We start from the raw sequence: 5,659 nt of genomic DNA, 5'->3' as shown, positions 1-5,659 counted from the left end.
GAGAGAGAGAGAGAAAGAGAAAGGGGGAAAGAAAGACAGAGAAAAGGAAAACGACCCCAGAAACTGAAGCGGAGGATCCCAGGCTGATGGTTGCAGACTATATTCACGTGGGGGAAGTGCAGGCAGAGAAGGCACGGTCCCAGAAGTAAGAGAACCAGGAGAGAGAGGTGAGAGGCATTTAAGCCAAAGTAACTGAGTTTTCCAGTGAGATGTTTCATTCACGCAATTGGGAGGATCCTGTCAGGGGTCTGAGCAGGCACTGAGTAACTGTGGTGGACAATCATCTTTCCAGAAGTTTGGCCACGGCCAGAAGGAGAAACAAGGAAAATCTGGTGTAGTCTAAGGGCACAGCAGGATCAAGAGAAGGCTGGGTTTGAAAAGGAAAACAATAGCATGTTGGCAGACTGAATGGAAGGGACTTTGGAAGCGGGAGATATTACCAAATGTGAGTGGGGCAGGGGTGGGGGGCCGTTAATTGATTCAGCAGTGTTTCAGGATGGGAACAGGAGATTAAGTAGAAGGATTAGCCTAGAATAGGAGGAAAGAAGTGAAGTGGGGGAGAAGTTGGATGAAGATGCAGGGAAATTTTGAGAACAGGAAAGCCAGGAAGTAAGGGAGGAAGCCCAGGGAATTTGGTCTCTGACATTCCTTTTCACATCCACCCACAAGAACAAGGCTTGTTACCGTATTCCCCGGTGCCCTACGATGCTCTTGGCAAGCTGACACTGCGCTTATGTCTGCAGCCACAGAGCCGTTTGATGGCTGCATCAAGACAGAAGAAAAAGAATACTGATTTCTGTGGGCCGCTACCCCTATCAGAATACCGAAGGAAACAAGTTTTACCAAACCTGTTTCTTTCACGTCCTTCCAACATTAAGATAAAATGTGTCCTTTTCTATTTTTTTCCCTTGACTGTGTTATCTTAGCATTAAGTAGTAATAAGAGATCACGTCATTTTGGGTTCAGGTTCTTTTGATTGCTTGTAAAATATAATTTAGTTGACAGTTAACAACTGTTTTCCTTTCATTTGACAAGTTATAGACGTTTATGTTTGCATTATCATCACCATCTTTTTTTTCCTTCAGACAAGTCCTATCTTTTTCATCAGCGTTGTTAGTTGAAAGCATTATTAGTCCTACCCAGAGGAATGTATGCACATATTTTTAGCTACAAACGTTAATAACATAAAATAATCAGGAACTACCAAGCAAGTGCTAAAGTCGAAACTGAAAGAGAAAATGTGTTTTGTATATCATATTTTCAAATCTTTGAATAGCATGTAACTTAGCCACGATGCTTATACATTATAAAGCCTGGGTACAGAGATGGTCATTTGATTTTTATAAGAAGCAATGAGAAGCTCCCAGGTGATTGATAGATCGGCAGGAACAGACCATGGAAGGTCTCGTTCATCATATTAAAAATAAGGGCCTCATCCAGAAGACAGGAAGGAGCAAATGATAAGATTTGCCTTTGGGAGAAACTATCCTGGGATAAAGAGAACTAGCCTAGTGGTGAGAGGGACTGAGGCCAGGAGACAGACTTCTGCCCAGCACATCCCTTTACAATAGCATCTCCTTGTTGCAGAAAATTTGGAAAATACAGATTTTAAAAAAGCCTATTAGTATATTGGTATATTTTCTTAGGGCAGCCATGTGTCCTGGGTTTTGGGGATAGTCCTGATTTCAGATCCTGTCACATTGTTCCCAAAAGTACACTTGTACTTGTCAGACCTGTCCAACATACTAAGCGAATTTCAAATTCCCAAGGATAAGGTAAGACCATGTTATCTTTAAGGTACTTGAAGGCAGAGTCTGTGTATTATTCCAGAAAGAAAGACAAGAGTTGTATGAGTAAAACAGTAATGAGAAGTGGCAGAGTCGGTCAGTTGCTAGAGGACAGACAGCAAAAAGAGGAACAGGCAAGCAAGGTCCCATCAAGGGGAATTTGTATCCAGAGTACCGGCAGTTTTCAGCCATAGAGTTGAAAAGTGTTGTTCGGCACAGTCGGTGGTGAGTTGAAAGTAATATGTTGCTAACAGAAATAATGTAAATGACTTGCTTTTATCTATAAATGGAAGGAAATTCTATTAATTGAATAGAGTGTAGTCTGCACATCACATCATCTGGGCACCCCAGTATGTTGTCCTGCAGGTAACTCATCCATCATGTGTGTGGGCAGAAAGATAAGAGAACCACTGCTGAGATGGCAGGTACATGAAGGATTTTAAAAAGGAGAAAGATGGTGAAATTTTAATTTAGAAAGGCCACTCTAGATATTGGATGAGGCAAGACCTGTCAGGAAGCGTTGGAACAGTCAGATAGGAGATTATGGGTGATAAGGATCTGAATGAGGGCTGTGGCGGCTAAGATGGAAAGTAGAGGACAGATTAGAAAGTAGGAAGCATCCCCCGAAATCATGTCTGCCAGAACCTGTTGGATGTGACTCTATTTAGAAATAAGGTTTTTGCAACTGTAATAAAATCAAGATGAGGCCGTGCTGGATTATATTGGTTCTAAATCCAATGTGAATGGTGTGCTTATAAGAAAAAGGAAGTTTGGACACAGAGACAGACACAGGGAGAGGGTCATGTGACAATGGAGGCGGAGATTGTGGAGCGATGCCACTGCAAGCCAAGGAATGCCAAGGACTGTCTGCAGCCAAAGAAGCTAGGAAGACTCCTCCCCTCAAACCTTCAGAGAGCATGGCCCTGCTGACACACTGATTTTGGATTTCCGGCCTCCAGAACTGTGAGAAAAAAAGTTTCTGTTATTTTAAGTCACCAAGTTCATCGTAATTTGTTATAACAGCCCGAGAAAACTAATGTAAAACAACTGTGACTTAATCTTATTGGCTGTGAATGGAGAAGAAGGACCTTGAACATGAGGAATGAACGAATGGGGGTAGAACCCACTGAGAGAGGACACTGAGCAAAAGTGAGCAAACTGCAGCCCTCCACCCAGATCCACTGCCCCCCGCATCTGTTTGGAGGCACCTATGAGCTTGTGGAGTGGACACCATAAGCAAAGCTTACCCTCCCAAGTTGAAAAACATTATGGACCAGAAGGTATCATTGATATTCAATGGTGACAGACACGTCCAAGGACTATTGTGGGCATTTCATCCCTTTATGAATCTTGTGATGGATGAGTGGGTGGGAATGGGGGCAAGTGGGCAGCAGAACAATATTGGAATGGGGGTAATGTGAGGAAATGGTGGCATCATGTTAGAAGCCTTGGAATGCCCCTTCTCCACAGCACCTGTGTGATTACAGCATAAAAATCGGGTCGTGCACATTTTTATATGGAGATTTTTGTTAAATACATTTTTTTAATAGTCAAAAAAAATCTGCTGTCTCTTCCACCTGCCTCCACAGTGTCATTGGTAAAGATTTATTAGAACCCAGCCATGCCCATTTGTTTATGTATCATCTATAGCTGTTTTCCTGTCACAGCGGCAGAGCTGAGTAGCTGTATAGCAGAGACCTCATGGCTTGCAAAGCCTAAAATATCTGCCATCGAGGCCTTTGCAGAAAAAGTCGCTAACCCCTTCGCATGGAGGAAGAAGAGAAGTTTAGGGCTTTGATGAATTAAGGGCTTTACAGGACAACTGGGTGAATATACTATGGCTTCAATTGGAAATAAATTCAGAAATATTTCAGGAAGTCCTAATACATTGATTTGACCAATCAGAGGAAAAAGAAAACTATAAATTGGAACTGTGATAGTAACATGATTAAGTCACTGCCCCAGAACTGTTGGTATTTATTTCAGGCAAGGTAAGGAGGGAGGGGATAAACCACAGTGCACCTCCGAGAGCAAACGAAGCACATCACGTCATCTGGTACTATTTAATCTCTACCACATTTTTCTTCCATGCAAGGCAACCATTGTAGAGCCTCATTGCCTGCAGGAAAAAGGCATTCCATGATGTTGGATTGCAATAGAAGAATAGCTTTCTAAACGGTGAAATGCTCATTCGCTTCTAAGCCTGTGAACACATTGAAATGCCTTATCATTAGGACTGAGCATAAACTAATGCTTCTCAGCCTTCCCCACTGAGCATCACCAAGATCTCATAGATCCTAGGTCGGGGCCTGGCCAGAGTGATGCCTGGGAAGGTCAGAATTTCCTCAGTCTCATGTTTCATCTTTAAAATATGTTTAAGTTGTGGGTTCTGTTCTATAATAATTTTGTTTTAATACAAAACAGTAGTTTTATGAACTGATGCTCAAAGAAGGTCCTACATGTAAAATTTATGGCTATAAGTCCATTTTAGCATTTCCAAGTAATCCTAAGAGGGTCCCAGCACCAGTGTAGTGGAAATGTGTTTTGCTACACAATGCTAGAAAAATGTGTATTACTCATTATTCAAGAAAAATAGCAGACAAACTAGAATCACAGACCCAAATAGACATTGACAAGCCTATTTTTGTCAGAATCAGGAAGTTCTACAGTTATTTCCAAGGCCTTGTTTTCAAATTCCTAGTGATCAGAAGTTGTGCCTGCACAATCTCAGCCTATCTGCTGTATCTTCGGCAAAGGGCTTCTGACTCCAAAACCAAATGCAGATGTGCTCAACCTGCCACTGAATATGCAAATCATGCTATGCCTCTATCACTGGACATTTTAATATTGAAATAAACTCTGGCCCATATTTGATGCCAACCCAAACAACAAGGTCACTTGAGGTTCTGAGATTCTGTATCTGACATTTTCTATGGAGACGTAGAAAATTGCCCAAGAAGGTAAAGCTATCGCCGAATGGTAAGCATGGGTGACTTTGGCCATGAAACATTCCATTTGTGGGTCAGCTGCATTGGCCAAAGGTGATCATTGCCTTATTTTGGCATCTCAGATTTCTTAGTTTAAAAGCAAAGATTGGAAGCATCCTGACTCTATCAAAGGCATGTTCTTTTCCATGAGCGTGGATTCAGAAACCTTATGACTTGAAATGAATTGTATAGAATGAGTCTGTGCTCTGAGAAGTCAGCTATTGTGGTTCATAGTGCTTCCACCTCCTCTCAGACTTGAGATACTAAAACGAAATCAGGGCCAGTTATTCACAACGTACAGATTTTCAGGTGCCATTGTTTCTGAAAATCAATCAGATTTTAGGAATTCATGGCTAGAAGCTTGTCCAGGTTGTCATCACCCCACCTCGTCTTCCTGCAGCAAGTCATTAGCCAGGTGAGAGCGTCACTGAGTTAAGGATACCGTGAGAACAGTTGTGGTAAGAGATGGATGCTGCATCTCTCTCCACATGAAGGGAAGACTCTGTTTTGCCGATACACCCGTCAGTAGGTACACTGGCTAACTCAATCCAGATTGATGGCTGCAGGAGTGTTTAACATAACATTTTAGCGGTTGTTCTCTTCACTAATTTCACCCGTGTCTATTACAAACAAGAGGTTTTGCTAAGAACTCTGAGGCTGGAGCAAGGGTTTCTGCTACCGTAACTGAAATCGAAGTCTTTGCTGTAATTTTCCCTTAGGAAAATAATGTTCTAGATGAACGGAGCTTATGAAAGAAGTGAGGTTCACTCTGACTAAGGGAAAGATAAAATAGCATAATTCTCACTTCAGCAAGAAGCTGTGGAAAATACGAAGGGCCCTCACTGGAGCAGCCCCCTGCAGTTATTCAGGCTGGACTCACGAGAG

General features: G+C 42.2%; 1 pseudogene; it reads left to right on the top strand.

The window, feature by feature from the left end:
* The first annotated feature begins 3,055 nt into the window (after positions 1-3,055).
* LOC109383297 (small nuclear ribonucleoprotein G pseudogene) lies at positions 3,056-3,208 on the top strand (annotated as a pseudogene).
* Positions 3,209-5,659: the final 2,451 nt, after the last annotated feature.

Source organism: Hipposideros armiger, unplaced genomic scaffold (assembly GCF_001890085.2).
Source record: "Hipposideros armiger isolate ML-2016 unplaced genomic scaffold, ASM189008v1 scaffold_80, whole genome shotgun sequence".
Lineage (NCBI taxonomy): Eukaryota > Metazoa > Chordata > Mammalia > Chiroptera > Hipposideridae > Hipposideros > Hipposideros armiger.
The sequence above is the reverse complement of the archived record's forward strand: the minus strand, read 5'-3'. Positions and strand labels throughout refer to the sequence as shown.